Raw genomic sequence first — 19,917 nt, 5'->3', positions numbered from 1 at the left:
TGCAAATCACATTCACAGTCCTTATCAGCCCTGTGGCATAGCAATGCAACTTGCGTTTGGCCCTTCTTACCTATTCTATTAATTATTAAAGCGCATTTGCAATCTTCACTTGTACTATAACTCCAAACTGTGATTTCACGTTGACAAAGACCATGACTAGCATGGGATTGGTCTCTTTTTAATTCATTAATCACATTTCCAAACGCATCAACATTGTAAATGTGATTTAAAACTAGCTTCATTGATATGATAACAGTTCTTGTGATTCAATCACCAGCATTACCAATATGCTCAACGCCTCAATTTTTCTCACACCATAACAGACATACATATTGTTGAAAGGTTGCGCTACATTGATCATATGATAAATACTTTCAATAGATATTCATGCAGTTAGATCACCAAACAAAGAGACAATCAGGATATGGTTTATAGAAAGAGAACTTTCCATGTGTGATATAACTAATATATATGGCTTCACTGTAGATCCATATTAGAAATAACTAACACACTATGACTTGATCCCATGCAATGGGAATAATCTAATGTAGGGACGAGCCTTTTTTAAGCTTCTTGTATGCCTTGGGGTCTTTATAATCTATTCACCAATTAGAGAACGGAGAAAACAAGATTGATCCATTGTTCCGAAGAAATAGTAAATGGGGTTCATAAGACTACAATGAGATTAGAGGCTTTCCAGAATTAGCACCCAGGAAGTGTTGGACCATTTAGCACTTGTGAGTTTCGGGAAACATCATTTTCTAAGAATAGTTTTACTTCAAGTTCAATATGCATGATTCATATGCATAGGATTTCTAACTACAAAAAATAATGGTCGTAGGACATTTTCACCTAAAGGAAAATTGATGCAATTCCATATGGACCATTTATCTTTTCCCACTCCTACAAAATGATTTTCTATGGTCCAAATAGGTTTCTTGTCAATTAATCCACCACATTTTGCAAAGCAAGCAAAGTGGTGAAATCAATCAAGAACCTTTATGTGAATTTGAAAGATACCTTACACTACTTGTTGCATTTAATATGGAAAAAACACATAAAAACAAACCTACATCCCATCATTTGGGTTTGCTAAAGGCCAAGCTTGCTAAATTACAACAAGAAATTATTTCTCCTCCTACAAGTGGATATTTCGTGTTGGACTTGTGGGGTTTCCATTAGTTGAAAATTTTACTCTTCTAAACAAGTTGGTAGGTACCTTCTCTGAGGTGGCATCATATGAATTCACCACTTTAACATGAATTCTTGGTGTTATCCATTATAAAGGTGCAAAGTTGTAGTTACTAAACCTTCCAGGAAACATTGAAGGTGCAAAAGATGGTAAAGGGAGAGGAAGGAAAGTTATCAATATCTCAAGAACTTTCGATTGTAATTTGATAGTTATTGATGTTAACAAGCCCATTACTCACAAGCACATTATGGAAAAAGAGCTTGAAGGATTTGGAATTAGGTTGAACAAGGAACCTCCTAATATGAAATTTAGGAAGAGGTACAAGGGTGAAACAAATTTCACATTTATTGCAGCCAACACACACCGAGACCTTGAGACTATTAGGGCTATTTCCGGAGATACAAGATTCACAATGCTAATATTTCTCTTCAATGTGATGAAATTGTAGATGACCTTATTGATGTGATTGAAGGTATTTGCATATATATTCCTTGCATTTATGGTTGTTAACAATATTGACCAAATAACCCTCAAAGAATCAATGGAGATTTTGGATAAATTGCCTCACTACTACCCAGTCAGTGCCCACCTAGAATGGAATTTGGATGACCTATTGGAGAAGATATGGGAGTACTTAAATTTGACCTGAATATATACAAATCCCAAGGGAGTGAATCTGGACTATGAATATTTTGTTATTATTTCATCTAAATCATGAACTATTGAAGTTTTTTGTACTCAAATCCACAAGGATATGTTGAAGAAATTTAAATATGCATTGGTATAGGGTTCTAGCACAAAACACAAATTGCAAAGAGTTGGGAAGGATCATGAATTAGAGGATGAGGATGATCTCAAAGACCTTGTCTTTGTTTGTTTTAAAGAAGGACATGATTTTTGGCAAGGGACTTCTTCCAAAACAAGGTTAGGGAAGCTCAGAATGATCATGCATGAGCTATACATACCTTGATAATATTGCAGTGCAGAAAAGGACTATACAGGGGTCCAGATTAACATCTTGATTTCAGTTAATATGTTATTTCTTTAGTATTGTTCTTTGACTACAATATATATGACCATATGATTTTCTTGCAGGTAAAAGGAGGAAACAAAATTGTTGACCTATTAAAAGGAAGATAGGATCAAGTTGAGAGAAATAAGCTCTGATATTGTCAATGAACCAGTAAACTATCTTACAATGCATATTTTTTAAGCTAAGAATGATGTGGGCCATTGATTTCAACTAGGGGTTTCTCACAAATGTTGTGCAACTAGGGTTCCTACATGCAGGCGAATTTCCTCCATACATGATTTAGGACCATATAGATGCCCAAGGCACTATGTCAACTAAGTTGTGGGGTGTTGATATCATTCCTAAAAATTATCTACTTGATGGCATATGTAGTAGCAGGAATATAGACATTCCATACAACAAATTAACATCATAACCCTACTCATCAACTCATGCAAGTCTCCATGACTTTGCAACAACATTAGAAATAAGTACTCTATGTTTTCCAATAACCATCTCTACTCTCATCATGGTTTTCCTTCTATCATAATGTAAATTTTTCTTATCATAATGCTAACAGCTATGCAAAAATCGATTGAGCATGTAATAGTCATTAGACATGAGAGAGTCTTGAGGATAGGAGAAAGGTCATGGTAGGTGAACAATCACCTCATTTCTATAAAGATACCCTAATGCCTCATTTGTAGGGGACTTTAGCACCTAAGTTAGGACTAGAATTAGATAGTTTTTTTTTATACTTAAGGAGTTAGAGGCCCTCATCTCTTGGAAATTAGTAGGGTTAGTTGTGGTGAGGCTAAGGTTTTTCTTTGTAAGAAGGCATTAGAAACCCATGTTCCACCACTGGGTTTTGATGTACTTGTTGAATATGTAATTTAATTTGCAACATGGATAATAATAATTTATTCACTTTTGCATTGATTCCCATGCATCTTTATGGTGGTTTTATTGGCTATCATGTATTTCCATTGTGTTTGTATATGTGCTTTCATGTGGGTGATATGTTAATGAACTAATTCTTGGTTTATTGCTTGCATGTTTTCTATGATTCCTTGCTTTCCTATCTCATGTTATGCCAGTAAGTTATTGTGAACTAATTTACAATTAACTTATGGCACTTTCCTCTTTATGAATGTCTGAGATGGTTTGAGCTCACAAACGCTTCGTAAGGAATGCTTCTTCTTATTTTCATGTTGTTACATTCATGTATTCCATTCTACATGTTATCAATCATGAGATGACCCATTTCCCATTTTTCTAGCATCTCATTCTTTCCCTCACTCTAACATATCCAAATTTGGCAGCCAGGAGTGAGCATTTATGGTGGTAGTTCAGCCCATATACCAGATGGGGCTTCTATCCAAAATAAAGTGAGGTATAATTGGGACTTCACACCATGGAGGCTCTCTAACTATTGTCGGGACATTTCTTCCCATTAACATACTCCAATTATTCATTCTTTCTTTTACATTCTTCGGACCTTCCTTCCAATTTAGTGAGTTGTGTCCTTTTTGCTAATGGAAACGCCAAATAGTTTGATGGGAGGATTGGAAATAAGTTTTCAGTTGCATTATGGATATAAGAGCTAAGATAATGAAATGAGTAATCAAGCTTAGTAATATGTTATATATAGATTAAAAACCCCATTTATTATGGTAATCATTAGACTTACTTATTTTTTCCATGAACAAGGTAATGAGCCTCACTAATACTTGTGGTCATTACTAGTTAACCAATCTCAATAAACAGAGTGGATTAGAAGCATCCTTATTAAGCATGATGATTCCAAGTCCATACTAAGCATATAGTGGGAAGTATAGCTCTTATAATGTTGGAAAATCAATGTAGTTGAAGATTAAAGTTGATTCTCCTTACGTGATAATCACTTGTGATATTAGTTGGAATTTTATTATTTTTTTCGCTTCTTCGTCAAGAAATTAGCAAAACATGAATATCATGAAACACAAAGAAAACAAGATATAGGCTCCACGCTAGGGAAAAACTCCACAACTGGGGAAAACCAAAACAATTATCTTCTTATTGGATCATATCAAAATTAGACCTTTAAGACCAAAAGACTAAATTCAAACCTCCTCCAAGCACCAATTCATCCCTTCAAATGATCTCCTTCCATACAAGTCAAGTTATTTCAAAGTCAATGTAAGTCAAACTCTCCAAAATATGCCTCAATCAAAGTTTTGGTCCTACAATTTAGGTCTGTAATACAACCTGAAACTTTTGGCCCCGGGAAATTACAGAAACCTATATTCCTCGCACGTGTGAGCTAAAATGAGTAGAAAAGATGAATCTTCTTCTTATTCTTGATTTTTCTTCTTCTTCCTTGACTTTCGCTCTTGAATTCCCTTCTTATCTTGCTTCAGATCAAACTTCAGTAGTTCCTTCAAATAAATGGAATTCATCTCCTTTATATACCCTTCACATGTGGTCGAAAAGGCCTCTTCTAGGCCAACTTGTTCTTGAGTTAGGCTGACTTGGTCTTGGAAGTCTTCTTGAATTTCTATACTCAAAAATAAATTCTTTTACATGTTACACCTTGCCCAAATGGGTCTTATACAATTAATATTAACTCTCTTGACTCATGATAAATGACATGAAAAACCCTAGAATCATGAATAATGTGCTTAACCTAGTTAACGAATCCAAAGAAGCATGAAACTCATGCTTGAAGATAATAATTTATTTTTCTTCTTTTGTTTGTTACATAAGATATACATAATGACATGAATACAAATACAATTATGAATTCTGAACCTAGTTACTTTTCCAACATATAACACCATACATGAGATCTCAATATAATGGGAATAGTAGTATGTTCTCTAATCACTCAGCTTAGAGCTCATATAACATTTGATTACAGTATGAGTATATGTTAGCCTTATAAGCTTAAGATTACTCTAATAGCTTAACTTATATGATGTCATAATCATATCCCTAATAAAGGTTTATTAATAAGTGATAAGAAAGTGGTATGAATAAGAATCTAGTATCAAACACATGAGCTTGAACTATGCTTGACTTGCGAGCTTACATGGAGATCGGACTAGTAGCTTGTAATCACGATATTAGAGTGAATTTAATTATTGTGATTACATGAGCAATAAGGGTGAATACTAGTAATAAGAAAATTGGTGGTATCCATATAATAGTTATATCCAACTTAGTGTTAGTAAGGGTAATGGTTTTCACTATCATATGAATAACTATGGTATGTGTGCTTTGCTTCGTCATGTTTTTACCCTAGTGAATATGATATACTAGTTATGATTAGTACTTCCATTGAGGTTACCATTCCAATGATTCCCCTTAGTTCATGTGAACACGGTTAATCAAGTAATGGAACTGATCAAACAAGGAAGATATACGAGTATAATAGCCATCATCTTATGAATACAATGGTATTTATTTACCCATATTTACCACATCCAAGTAAAAGGACTAGAAAACCCAATGAATCTGAAATATGAATATGGGAAATCGATAGGAGTTATTATGATACAAGTGGTGATTCAAATTAGATACCACGGAGCTTAGGTTGTCTTATTTAACATACTATGATTACATTGTATCCAATATCATTGATATAGTATTGTGATTCTATTGTTGTATTGAGTACACAAACTTCTTGATCTGAGTACCAGTGATTACTAGCATATCTATATTGATTATAATGGTATTACTAGTATTTTTATCACCATTCAACTCATAAACAGTGTTATACTTATAAGGCATAATACATCTATCCCTAAACAAGGCTTATTACTCATATAGCTCTTAGAAGCATCATGTTACAACTATTCCACAGAGCAGTAATGACCCTTACTAGTAACACAATTAGAGTTATGTACATAAACTAGTATGATTACCCTTGCTTAAGTTATGTTAAAGCATGGTTATAATAATCCCTAATGATGAAGTACAACCATTAACTTACATGAGTACTTGTATAATCTTACTTCAAACTCTATATTGTGATATGAAGCTCTATAACTACCTATGATTTCCATTACTTATACTCATCACTAATCTAAGCATAATGAACACGTGATCAGTTAAGGAACATAGTTGTATGTAATATGAGTGCTTACATATTATGAATAGTAATCACAAGTCCCTAATGTATAAGCATATCATAGACTACCGTATTGAAATATGAGCTTGTTACTTCATCAACACCTCATCTATGTACAATTTTCTATACATTAGAAGTATATGTTAACATCCACTTCATTCATATTTTTGTTAACTAGCCTTTTACCCAATCTGATAAACACCAAGATAGAGTTGGTAAGGGTAATTTGGAAAATTTATGCAGAAAGGGTATTTTATTTCTTATCTAGCCCCTTGTCCATGGCATTGGATAGTTGGACACCATACGCTATAGCGAGCAATATTCCAGCAAAGGTGAAGATGCATACCATGCATTGCTTCCAAAATAGACTCCATTTTACAAGGATCTGGTAACTTTGTTTCAAATCTCTGTTTGTTTTCAAAGTTGGTTGATGTTGATCTTTAAGACCAATATATACTAATATGCATTTCACAAGTTGTTGTGGTTGTTCAAGCTTGTGTCACCATTGTTATAGTTTTTGTTACAAATGAATACACGGACCTAGATTCATTCAAGTTTTTGAGCATTAAAAGTGGTGATTCATTTTTTTTATATTCAAGCATTAATGATTCAACACTTCCTCAAGATTTGTAAGCAATTTTCCTTTGCTACTATATAAATTTTTCCACATTGTTGCTTTATTTTTTTCTGTCCGTTCTTTCTTTCTTTAAATATTCTTTTGTAAACTCATTCCTCGTAGGATCTTGTATTATTATTATGGAATGAATGTTGGTAGCCTTTCCAATGATTTTTTTATGATTTGTGTTTTTGTGTGCATCTCCAACCTACCAAAAAATGAATGGTAAAACGTGTTTGTACTATGGTTTTGACATGAATATTTTTATAGAAAGGTGAATTCAATTAATATATAAACACTCTTGTCAAACCTAACTATTTTGTGGAAGGTTGTTATGACCAAGGAAAATTGGCCTTAGATAAATGTTCTACATCTATTTCTTGACCTAATTATTTACCATCTTCATTTGTAGTTTCTAAGATGACCATTATTAACAAGACTTCACTTATCTACATAACATCATAAAAACCAAATAAGGACTCTAAGAACAACTTGGAGATGAGCAACATTGGTAAATGAAGATCATATAAATCTTGAAGGTGAATTTTCTTGGTAAATGGAGATATACAAATCTTGAAGGTGAATTATCTTGGAAATTGGAGATCTAATTTGATATATAACAATTAAATTGGTGGGTTACAAATTTGTTAACATATTTTTAAATATTCACAATTGAGAAAGTGTTAGGCCTATTCTAGAATAGATAAGTTACTTCACAATACCTTTATATCTCACATAAATTATTTTGTTGGTAAGAATGATCTTAGCTAGATAGTGGATCATGAGCCCTAGTATAATATTCAACTTCAAACCTTAGTAGTGTTCTACACAATATAGTTATTATGTTGTTGTTTTAAACAGAAGCTTGGAAAACCTCTCCAATTTGAAGCAATGAGTCAAAATGTTCAAAGTGACCCACAAATTTGTATTTAAAGATGCACTGGTGAGTTGACTTTGCTTTGATTTGGCAAGTCGCACAAAATAAGGAATTTTTTTATTGAGTATGAGATTACTTGATTACTAATTACCAATAGGTCAGTTTTGACCTTGTGAACCTAGGTTTGACTAGGTTTTTCCAAGATTTGGATGAATGGGTCAAATTGACTAGATATTCTAGTGGGTCATTCAGACTAATTATTCGGCTAGGTTTGGTAAATATAGACTATAATTTCCTTTTTTATTTCTTTTTTTTTTGGGGGCCTTAAGGCACCGTGGGTTAGATTTGTTGATGCAAAACCAGTTTGCGTTGGACTTGGCTAGTTCTATTGGTTTTGTCTTGAATTGGTTGAAACCAATGTCAATTTCAATTCAGGTTTTGGTTTGGACCATAAAAATTCAAGTTAGCTTCGAACTTGATAACACTATTTCCAATGGAACAAGGTGACATTAAAGTTCCACCTCCTATCCACTTAAGAGATGGCATTAGTATTTTATTGTCTAGTATTTCAATGGGATAAGATTATCGGAATGGTATTTAAAGATATGTTATTACTAACAATATGTTTGTTCTATATGCATAAAAACCCACAAAAATTGTGTGACTAGGATGGTACCTCCATTTCTTTTCCATAAAGAGTGCCCATTTCTAGTCTCTAAAAGGACTTGATTCGGACTTGATCCACATGCAACATGTGGATTCACTTCCCAATTATCATTGACAGAGCTAATTCTCTCTAATAGGGAGGAGCATTATTACTCAATAAATTGTAATTCAATGGAACTTCACCTTGCATTTATATGTAGTGCTAACTTGCAATCAGGTATATTAAATATTTTTAGTATATTCGATGCATACTTAGATTGGATCACTAAAATGTTCCCATCCATTGGCCATACTTTCATTTCCATGCAATAATGGATTCAACTAAAATCTATCAATTCAAAGACCTTATGTAGCATAATGTTTTGTTCTTCAATCGTCTTTGTATTCTTACCTATATAATTAAACTATTAACATATGATATTACTTTCATAACATCATCTTGTTTAATTTTTTAAAGATTTGGATTAATTTTTTTTAAATACTTTGTCTCGTCGATCTTCTGACGAAGGAGGTTGACGTTGCTGGAAGACCGACAAGACAGACCCATCGGTCATATGATGATAGGTAATATATAACTATCGCAAGACAAGCATGCTTGACATTACAAGTTCATTGAAAGATGTATGTTTTCGTTGGTAGAGACCGATGTTTCTTATTTTGTTGGTCTTCTGACGACTGTGCATGAGGTTGTTGGTAGACCAAATCCAACTCTTTTCAGACTTACGATGATTGGTTTCTTCGAAGGATCTCCACTTTCTTTAGTAGACTGATGACTATTATCGTCAATTGTATGAGATCATAAAACCATTGTTCCATCAGTTTATTAACGAATAACAAGCGTCGAAATTACAATGATTGTAAAAAACGTTGATAGTATGATTGTACCAAAAATAACACTTAGTGAAACCTCCTTTTGTCGTTGTAGTGGTGAAACGTCATTGCAAGAACAACAAAGGGCCATTGAAAATTGGCTCAATTTTTATTAGTGGGCGGGTGGTTGAGTCATCGAGAGCCATAGAAAAACTATAATAGCATTTAGCAAAATATTCATAGCCATGATCTCTAATATTGATAAGCTAACTAGTTAAAAATTTCCAACCAATATCACTATGTAAATGCATCTATAAAATCATATCAAAGATATTTTCTAGAAGGTTGAAAGGGATCCTATCTCAAAAATTCTTGAATATTTTGGATTTTTGGAGGGAAGAAAATTTCAAAAGGTAATGGAGGTTGCACAAAATGGATTACATTCTACTAAGTTTAAAAAGTTAGAAGTTATGGCAATAAAAGTGTACTTATCCAAAGAATATGACAAGGTGTGTTGGCTCTATATAAGGTTAACCCTTATTCGTCTGGGTTTTTGTCCCCATTTCGTTTCTTGGATAATGAATTGTATCAATTTTATATTTTTTTATCCTTATAAGTAGTGCAACATCTTCCTTCTTCATTCCAAAAAGAGGGCTTAGAAAATAGTTTCAATTTTCTCCCCCCTCCCCCCCCCCCCCCGCCACCCCAATCCCAACCCCAATACTTCCCCTTCTCATTGCAAAAGGTTTGAGAAAATCACTAAAGGAATCTAGCAAGCATGGGAGCTGCAAAGAGATAAATGTTTGGAAATCATTTTACGTCAACCACCTACTCTTTGTTGACATTATCCTTATTTTGTATGAAGGCTCTACAAGAATAGGTGAGAAGCTCAATGAAATCATTAACCTTTTCTACATGGATAAAGACATGAAGATAAACACAAGAAAATAAATAATGACCTTTTGGGTATCCTTGAGAGCTACAAAGTGTTTTTCAACCAATTATTTTCCTTCAATGGTGCTAAATAAGAAGTAAGCTTGAAATCCCCCAAATTCGAGTGCTTGTGGGAGGATCAGCACAACTCCCTAGATCCATCAGCAGCGATTACCACCTAGAGAAACTCCTTCAACAAGTGAAATCCATGGTTCTTAAATTCTCTTGTTGACACATGCAGTCCCCATACCTGGTTCTCTCGCTCGCTCGCTCCAGTAATAAAGAGACAAAGATGATGGCCTCTAGGCCACTTCTCCTAGTCATTCTCTCCAAGGTTCCCTCCTTCTCCCCCAGCTCCGACTTTGTGACATTTCTCTTCTGCCACCATATGGTGAATCGCAATAGAGGCAGTGGATGATGCCCTCCTAGTGGTAGGGGTCATGGATATCCACACACAACTTTTGATGAAGCCTCTATCGCAACCCTTTTCGACTATGGCATTCATGATTCCATCAAAAGAGAGGCCCTCACATTGGAGGAGGAAGATACTCGTAGAGGTTGTTTGACATTCTAGACCCTCCAAAACCTACTTTCTCTCCAGCTCAAGGAGAGAGGTCATTTGAAATTGAAATCCTTTAGTTGGATTGTTGAGCTATCTACATTCCAAAGCCACTCTTTCTCCTCTATCAAGCGCCTGGCCATAGATCTCAGAATCAAATTTCCTCCAAATTTCTTGTCTCCCTCCTCCCCCGCTCTCTCTCTCTCTCTCTCACTCCCCTCTAGTCAACTCCTCATCTCCTCCTGTTACCAGTGCTCTTATGACCCCTCTTCTACCGACTCGACTCCTCATCTCCTCACTACTCTAGTGGTTGAAGCTCCCCCCAACTCACCTCCCTGCCTGAGCTCCTACAACTATTACATCTTGGAGGAAATTCCTACATACTCTAGCAACATATAGGCTCACGGCAGCGCTCAAGTTCAATGTGGCTCCAGCAAGGCGACTATGCAGTTTCAATGTGATAAACTATAATACCCTAGCTCCATGAAGACCCTTAGGTTGGTAATCCTCAGCTTGTTTTGGCTCAGTGGTAACCACCACACAATTTCTATTATGGTTTTGTTTGCAAGTAAGTGGCACAGAGCCATGAGGGTCACTAGTGCATTTTTTGTTCCGCATCAGTTTTAGTTTACAAATGCTCGATAGAAAGATGTCAGGTCTCATGCTCTGCATCTTGATAACTACCAATTCATATGTAAAATTCTTGAGCTCTGGTTTCACCTTCTTGGGGCATATATTTTCATCTTGTAGCGAGGCGGAGAATACTCTCATGGATGTAAACTATGTACATTTTTTTCCTGTTAATATAATGTAAATACGTTTTCTTACAACAACAAAAAATTAGCTTGAAATATTTAGGATTTCAACTAAAAGCTAACACGTATAGAAAGGGGTCTAGCAATGGTTGATAAAAAAGGTAGAGGGAAAAAATAAATACTTTGTGTAATTGAGGGCTATCTAAAAGGGATCGACTAGTTTTCGTGAAAGCAATTCTAGAAGCCCATTCCAATTCATTTGATGTTCGTCACATGGATAACCAAAGGAGTGTTACAAAGGATCGAGTGTCTAAGTTACAAATTTATTTGGTCAAGAAAGCGAGGTAAAAAAAGGAATTATTTTGGTTTCTTTGAAAACATATAAATACCAAAGGCTCAAGGAGGATGGGGGTTAAAAAATATCTTCATTTTCATTAAGGGGTTATCTCCAAAGAATTTATGGAGACTAATTCAAGGTTATGCATTATAGAATAAAGTCATCAAGGAAAATGTCGTAGTTCCGTAAATAATGGTTGGAAGGATAAGAAACCTTATTAAGAGAATCCAAAACACCTAAATTATATGGAAAGCAATCATTACAACTTTTCCTCTGGTTGGGAATCGACTAGTGTGGCATTTAGGAAAGGAATAAAAAGTATAAATTGGGCTAGATGAATGGATTATAAGTAGTATCTTTCATATATTTCCTCCATAATTGATTCAAAATATAAGAGATAATGGTTTTTATACACTCATGAAAATTTGCTAGATGTGATAGGACAACTATATAGCAATAGCATTATCTATCCTAGAGGGAGATCAATCTAAGGGAGGAGGATGCAGTTACTTGGTAAATTTATATTAAAATCTTATAGCCCATTATGTTATAGTGAGATATTATTAGGATTAAATTATATGTTGATTAAATCCAACTAGGGGTTACATGCCAAGCAGTAGACATAAAGTTATAGTTGGTGAGGGAAAAGAGAATATCCAAGTCTAGTAGTGTAAACGAGTCTATAATATTTAATTGTTAAACAAAATATAGAATATTCATGTAGTTACTCCTAAATAACAAAGATTTAAACTAGGATAATATTCAAAAAAGGAATTTTGGGGGACACAAGATGAAGAAACAAACTCGTATCTAATTTTTTCATGCCAATTTACAAAGAAATATTGGAACAAAGTGGAAGGAATAACCTGAATGAGTAGGCTCTAATAACTTGGTGCACCAATAGGGAAAGTAGAAGGTATATATCTCTCCCTTTCACTCTTTCCTGGGGAGTATGGTTGGCCAAAAACTCAAAATTGTTTGAAGTTAAATATGATTTACCTCTAATGTTGTCCAAACTTAAATATAGTATCTACATTTCCTCAATTTAAGGAAAAGAACACAACATATAACAATGAGTTGAAAAAGTAATTAATAAATATTTTCCATGAAAATTATTTAATGGTGCTTCTCAAAGAAACCCTCCTAAGGGTGGGGCAAGAGGAATCCTTCATCTTTATTCCTTCCATAGTATATCCTCCAAATCTAGAGTTGGCCAAGCATCAAATAACCCATGTGAATCAATGTCTCTCTAAGTGGTTTTGGTGCTAGCTCGAGAACATGGACTAACACATATTCAAATATTTATGGATTCACTCCTTGTAAGTCACTAGATGAAACAAAATTTAGTCCTAAGAACTTTTACACAATAGCATTTGTTTCTTAATGTTATGTCTTTACAATCAGCCTTCACTCAGATTTCCTTTGAACATGTTTATAGGTACATAAATAAGACAACAAATGGTTTATCAAAAGCAAGGTAAGCAATGAATAGAGGAGTCCAGAAAGTCTTCAAAAATCATGGAAGGAAAAAATCTGAATATTTGCATGATCCTTGGATATAATTTTTACTCATACAACATACTTTTTGGGTCACTTCCCAAGTATATTTCATGGGCGGTGTCAATTGGGGTTATCTCGGGTGGTTGGTCAAAATGATTGTTATCTTCCCCACCCAAGTTCAAATCCCTATTACCAACATGATGATTATTGTAATGACTTTGTTCCTATGAATATTTTTGTATAAACTTTGAGCCTTGTGAACTCTTAAGTGAATATACATGTGGGCTAGCCTAGTACCAGCAACCTCACTCTAGACCTTGTGCTCAAAGGGAGGTTGATTTTTTCCATGTGTGTGTGCGCGCGCAAGTGAGTGCGTGTCATGGGTGGTGATTGAAACAAATAAGGAATGATATCTAATACCTTTTGCACTAAAGAAAAATATATAATTTCCAAAAAAAAATGAAGGAAACATTTTTTAAGGAATAATGTAATATCACCATGAATAAAGTTTTTAGTTGCTCATGTATAAGGGAGAAGTTATAGGTATCATATGCCACAAGCCTTATTAGGAAAACATATATGCTTTAAAATATTTAATAATTTAATTCTATTTCTATAAATAAAGTCATATGACTTTTTCCTTGGGAGAGGGAAAAAAGGAAAAGCATATTTTAATTCCCTTATCAAAGCTTCAATTTGCTTTTTTTTGTTCAAATTGCATGCTTAGTTAATATTAATTAACTTTGGGATTATTTTAGAGACAATATTAATTTCTTGAATTTTGTGTCATCAGTGTCCTAGTGGTATTTTTTCTCTATTGTTCCTATCAAAAATTCTTTTAAATGGCATCAAGCCTTTTGGAATTGTATTTGTCTTCAAGTGCACAATGTTCTAACGCCCAATTGTGCATGAATTGTTTCTTGGGTCATCATCTTTTTGCCAATTTATTTTCTAAGAAAATAATTTTTTTCAATTCATCAAGAACCTTAAAATTTGTGCATGATCATCAAAGCCTTCTCAAAGATCAACATTATCCAATACAATTGGTCTAAATACAACCTATACTTCATTTTTGCAAAAGAAATATGAAGTAGAAGGTCGAAAATTAACAATTAAAATTACCATAACATCTACCTGCATATTTTGTTCTCTTAGGATAGCATAAATAGAAATTGCGTTTAAAATTTTTAAAGGAATCCAAAACTACACTATGATAATGCTTTAATTTTTAATTTTAAGCCAAAGATAAATTTTGGCCAGTTAAATAATTGAATTTGAATCCCCAAACACTCACAACTTTATTACCATGTCAATATTGAGCTTGAGGATTAATTCTTCATACTTAACAACATTGTTAGTACAATCAAATTCAAGGTAATATGAGAAAAGGATCAAACAAAAAAGAGGAGAAGAAAGAATAACCCCTAAAACAACTCTAATCCTAGCTCTAGCTTCATCACTTGAACATCAACCATTGCAACTTCCATACAGGTTGCTCTATCGAGATATAATCCAAGCCTAACGTTCAAATCATTAATCCATTAGGTAAATTATGAGGTCTAAAATGGGTCTCCTTAGAAAAATGTACAAACAAAATAAACTTTATAAGAACCAATAGGATTCAAGATGATGGCGTCAACCATGGGGGATGATTTGCCATTTTTTGAGTAAAAAAGTGAAAAGATTAAAAATAATAAAATAATAAAACTACTTTTTCAACTTATCTCCCTAAGGTTTTACTCAACTTTCGAGTGGGAGTATTCATTGAATGAAAAATTTAATTCCTCATCCAAAGACTACCCATGTTGCATACTTTTGATGGACCCTACAACATGAAAAATGAGAAATACATGAAAAAACATGATTGCAATCATGTTTTTCATGTATTTCTCATTTTTCGTGTAACATGGTTCTTCGAAAGTATGCAAAATGGGTACTCCTTGGATGATAAATCAAATTATGCATCCAACGAGTGTTTTTTCTTTTTTCCCTCTAAAATTTTATGATGTAATCTATTCTTATTTTATTATTTCCAATATTGTCTTATAATTTCCTTAGGAGCCCATTTTAGACCTCAAAACTCCCCTAATGCATATTGCATAATTTAACCTCTTGAGAAAATCAACACCGAACATGTTCTAGTATGCCTTTTTGGTTTTGAATCCTAGTTGATTCATGACTTCCAACATGGCATTATCAAAATGTAGTGTAGCTAGGGGATAATAAGGGGTATCTATGGAGGTACTTGTTGGATGTGTTATATTCTTTGCACGACAATCCCTATGCACTATAAAAATATGTGATGTGCAGCAGGGGGGTCATAAGGGGGGCAACAACAAACCCTCCCCTCCCCCCACCCCCCACCTTGTTTAGGGGGGTTGTTTTTCTCCCCTGTGCTAAGGTTCGGGGGTGAAACTATGAAAACAAAAAAATGTAGTTTTTTTCATTTGTTTTTAACATTTTTCGACACACAGCTTTTGCTAAAAATAATTTGTGGTGCATGGTGGTTTTGACCATGGTTTTGTACTTCTGCTTAAGAAATTATGGTTGTATTATAATCCAAGGAAAATGGATTGGTGGTTAATTGAGCCAAGGGGCTCATTATACAACCTAGTATGAGGGGATGTGTAAGTTTGTTTATATGCCCATGAAGGAAAATCACACAGCCATAAAATCATATGCACAGCAAATTAACACACAGAACAAAACTGGTGGAAAAGGCAGAGAGCCATCCTGTGGCCTCTCATGCTCATGTAATTCTCTCTTTATTCAAATAATTTAATAATACATTTAAATACATGAGAAAGTGGTCTTAAGAAAGTGTGTCTATCTTAGACTCACTTGGTTGAGACAATTTCTCAACTTACACACTAATTTAGGAGAGCTAGTTGGAGAGAATCTCTCATCCAAACTAGATTCCTTAGTTTGAAGAATTCTCATGATTTAATTTAATAATTGGATTTATTATTGATTTTTTTAAGAGAGTGAGGCTAACATTTCCCCCCTCAATGATAAATCCAAAACGAACAAGGAACCATCTTCCAAGTCCTCAAGTTGATCCTCAAAAAACATTTGCCTGAAAAACCGCCAAAGCTGGATGCTGAAAAAAACTCAAATCTGAAGAGAACATGAATCAGCTGCATGTCTGATTCATCTCTGAATGTCGCTTGACAACTCCATCACATGCCAAGCTGCAAAAGGATCCAACTATCCTTTTCTTGAAATCAACATCCGGTGTCCATTGACAAAAATCGATGAACACCCACTGGCATATTTTCTGATGATGACCGCCCACTGGTTGATGAAGATGCCCACTAGCTACTTCGTTGATGTTGTCGAGACTTTCAGTTTGACAACCACTTGTCAATTTCATTGACATTTTCCCCCCTTTGTCAGCTGAAAGGAGAGACAATCATCTGCATTTGATATCGGAACTCCCCCCCTTCAGGTGTAGGAGAGTTTCATTGTTGTACTCCCCCGTTCAACTGCACGAGAGTACCATAGTCATTTGACTATTGGCTGCAATATGTGTGAGTGAATCCGATTGTAAAACTTGTACAACCTTCTGGTTGTGGATGACCATTCCCAGGGATCAATCCACGAATAATTTATCTTCAATCTAGCTGACTATCGTTGGTTGCAGCATTTCTCTGATGTATGATTGGACTTGCCACAATGGCTACAAGGATGGAGATCAAAACACTGATCTTCCAAATGACTGGTTCTTTGACAATGAGAACATTTCGATTTGTCTGCAACTTGAGTTTGCATGCATTTCGGTTTGTCTGCATTTTCATTTTGTGTGCATTGATGTTTGTCTGCAACTTGCAGAGAACTTGCTGAGGTGATATGTTCAAGTAATCCGGCACTAATGAACTGAATGGGATTTTAATAATCAGGGATATGTAAGTTGTCGTCATCTTCGACATATCCTAAGTTGCGTTGATTTCGATTACTTTGGATTTCTTCCCATGGCTTGATGATGGGTTTGGAGAAAGTTGCATTGGAACAACTTCAACACTTGAATCTGGTTGGATGAATGAGTTCGAATGATTAGTTGTATCTGGAAAAGACTTGGAAGCAACATGCTTCTCTTGCAACTCAATTCTCTGCAGTTGCGATTCTAGTTGAAGGAACTCAATCATTTCATGTGCATGTTGAAGATGCACTTGAATGTCAGCAAGAGTGGTTTTGTTGATGTGCACCATGTCGTCGGCTGATGATAACATTAAATTGTTAATAATTTGGGACAACTAAATATGTGTCGACATGTTTCCTTGCTTACTTTGAAGTCAGGCTTGCTTGGTGTATAATTCGTGCTTGAAAATTGCTCACTTGAGTTGATCACTGAAATGACAGGCTCGCTTGTACTATTTGCTAATTGCTGATGCTTTAAACACTTGCTTGAATTGTTAACTTGACGCTCGCTTGATGACGATCACTTTGCTTGAAAGGAACATTATGAATATTGTAATGAAGTTTACGCAGGCTCGCTTGTTGTGCATTGAACTGTCACACTTGACTTGACACGCTCACTTGATCTTAGTGCGCTTGCTGTAGACACATGCTTGTTTTGATCCTTACTTGAAGATTAGAAGTCACGCTCATTTGATGATGATTGCTTACTTGATTATTTTATAAACACGCTTGCTTACTTGATTGTTTGATTGTTTTTAATGACATGCTCGCTTGTTGATGATTGTTGTACTTGATTTAAACACATGTTGTCTTGAAATCTTGCGTGATTACTACACTTAGTGATGCACTAAATGTGTTGAAAAATGATGGGTGTTGAACACTATCGAAAATGCACCCAAATGACAAATGATAAATTCAATTTTCAAGTAACAACTAACTTGACTTAATGATGCACTTTAACAAATCAAATGAGGGTGTCGATTACAACCGAAAATGCACCTGGACAATTCAATTAAAACATTGCAAGTGATACAGAAAGTGTTCATAATGTTGATGTTGTTTGGACTTGAAATGCTTGAGTGTGTAGCGTCCTTAACTTGATGGCATGAATTAGCTGTTGTGAAATGTTGTTGCAAAAGATTGCTTTTATCAAGTCGATGATGTGACGCTTTGTGTTTATGAACTTAAGTGATTACAAGAGTGTTAATTTCAAGAGCTTGATTGATGACTTGCATATGTAAACTTTTCTTATGTGTGTGTAGTTGTTTTGTTGAAGCATAAGAAAAAAAGAGTGTTTTACAAATTTGACTCAAATCATGCAAGCATATTCACAACCCACAGTGTACCTAAGATCCCCTTATTCAATTTCAGGTGGATCTAGGACACGAGCACCCAAAATAAATGTCTTTATTAATTACTGGAGTACATCATCTTTCGCTTTGAAAAGGTCATCATGGAGTCTTCTCAAATAATGAGAATCTCACACTTTATCTCTAACCTTTATGATAATCCTCTCACACCTTATCTCTTATCTCTCCAAATTACATAAAATAATTACATGAAAATCACCTTGCCAATGCACTTGAATGTGGATGTTAATTCTTTTAGCTCCTAAAGAACTGTGCCATATGGTATTGATCAATCCTCCCAGTTAAACCATCACCGCAATGGCGATGTTCAATGCGTAGGGACTGGAATATTGCCCATTACAGAAACTCAGACAATGAATAAAGTTTTGAAACAAAAATCCTTATCACACAGATACATACATGAATGGTTTGGGATTTCCATTTAAAACATCTTCATTGGGATCACTCGACTTCCAGTAGTCATTTCCAGTGAATTCTGTAGCAACACCTCCAGTGCCTGGAATCCAAGGCTATCAGTTTTTGGAAAATCCTTCTATGTCTCTTGACAGCAACTTGCAGCAGCATTATTACTTTGATCCTTCAATTGGACCATTCATGCAGCCTCAATCATGCCAGCCTTCTGTTTTTGATCTGCATCAGCAAGTCAATAGAATGCAGCCATCATGGCAGCGTATGGAGGAAGAAGGGCGCTTTAGAACGCAGCAGGAATATATGTTGTTGCAGCAGACTCACGGTCAGGCACTAGCTGCTCTCCCCAATCGCTGCTTTTGTTGGTGATTCTTCCAACAGAACTGTAAGACAACACGGTTTGTATTCTTCAGTTCCCAGTGTTGTACAATTCAAGCCACCGTTGGGGAGTACCCAACTGCAAGGAGAAGTCTTCAATGGAAGAGACTGGGTGGCCAGTCCGGTACATGGCATGCAATCAGTTAGAAGGTTCTGTGCAAAGTGGGAATATATGGCAGAGAAATGCAAATATCCAATGGATTCATTTGTGGTTGATTGCACAGGTGATGTTAATGTTGGAGATATGATTTTATTTCCACAGAAAGTATATGAAAAAATGATGTCAAAGGCATCTGCACTGCCTCCACTTGGTGAACGATTTGTAGCAGGCTGGGTCATCAAAGAGAGCTCAACTGTGTCCAAAACTTCTCATAGGTCCACAGTCACGTTTGAGACTTTATGGTCCAGTGGCGTTAGCTCTCTGCCTCCTTTGTACCCTTTGACAACTACATTAAAGACTTCAACGGGGACTTAG

The 19,917-nt window shown here is 35.0% G+C and overlaps 1 pseudogene; it reads left to right on the top strand.

The window, feature by feature from the left end:
* The first annotated feature begins 1,044 nt into the window (after window positions 1-1,044).
* LOC149262564 (developmentally-regulated G protein 3 pseudogene) lies at window positions 1,045-19,917 on the top strand (annotated as a pseudogene).

This window comes from Pinus tabuliformis, chromosome 6 (assembly GCF_031772625.1).
Source record: "Pinus tabuliformis cultivar Carrire ecotype Pingquan chromosome 6, CPIR1, whole genome shotgun sequence".
NCBI classification, from domain to species: Eukaryota; Viridiplantae; Streptophyta; class Pinopsida; order Pinales; family Pinaceae; genus Pinus; species Pinus tabuliformis.
This window is presented reverse-complemented; position numbering and strand designations above follow the sequence as displayed.